The sequence below is a fragment of the Otolemur garnettii genome, unplaced genomic scaffold, assembly GCF_000181295.1.
Source record: "Otolemur garnettii isolate 467f Iridium unplaced genomic scaffold, OtoGar3 scaffold00116, whole genome shotgun sequence".
Taxonomy (NCBI): Eukaryota; Metazoa; Chordata; class Mammalia; order Primates; family Galagidae; genus Otolemur; species Otolemur garnettii.
This window is the reverse complement of record NW_003852511.1, coordinates 5024654-5025502: the sequence shown is the minus strand read 5'-3', so window position 1 is coordinate 5025502 and position 849 is coordinate 5024654. Positions and strand designations below refer to the sequence as shown.

Sequence of the window (849 nt, the reverse complement as noted above, 5' to 3'; positions counted from 1 at the left end):
GTGGATTGCCTGAGCTCACAGGTTCAACACCAGCCTAAGCCAGAGAGAGACCTTATCTCTAAAAATAGCCAGGCATTGTGCTGGGCACCTGTAGTCCCAGCTACTTGGGAGGCTGATACAAGAGAATCACTTGAGCTCAAGATCTTGTTGGAGGTTGCTGTGAGCTATGACACTATGGCACTCTACCAAAGACAACCAAGTGAGACTCTTGTCTCAAAAACTAAATAAAATAATAGCTCAGCGCTGGCAGCTCAGTGAGTAGGGCCATATACACCAAGGCTGGTGGGTTCAAACCTGGCCCAGGCCTGCTAAACAACAACTGCAAACAAAAAAATAGCCAGGCATTGTGGCGGGCATCTGTAGCCCCCACTACTTGGAAGGGCGAGGCTACAGAATCACTTAAGCCTATAAGTTTGAAGTTGTTGTGAGCAGTGACACCATAGCACTCTACCAAGGGTAACATAATAAAACTCTGTCTAAAATAAATTAATTAATAATAATGATACCCTAACAACAAAAAAATAATTTTTTTTTTGCAGTTTTTTTGGCTGGGGCTGGGTTTGAACCCACCGCCTCCCGCATATGGGGCCGACACACTATACTCCCTTGAGTCACAGGCACGGCCCAATAAATTTTTTTTTAATTAAAATGATACCCTAACAGTAGATTCTCTGTAGCCTATACACATAGAAGTGTGTTAAAGATGACAGGCATCCATGGATAGTGAGATCTGAGATTACAGATTAGACTTTCAACATTGTTCTGTATTCATTTAATGAAAATAGTACTTTGAGTAAGATCATTATCTTTCACTCCTCAGAATTCAGATTACACATATAATCTCTCCTT

The 849-nt window shown here is 41.7% G+C and overlaps 1 protein-coding gene across 1 annotated transcript in view; it reads right to left on the bottom strand.

Annotated features, from left to right (window-relative positions):
• Window positions 1-849, bottom strand: part of GPR137B (G protein-coupled receptor 137B) — a 52227-nt gene that overhangs the window by 6704 nt on the left and 44674 nt on the right. The gene's annotated exons all lie outside the window — the stretch shown is intronic.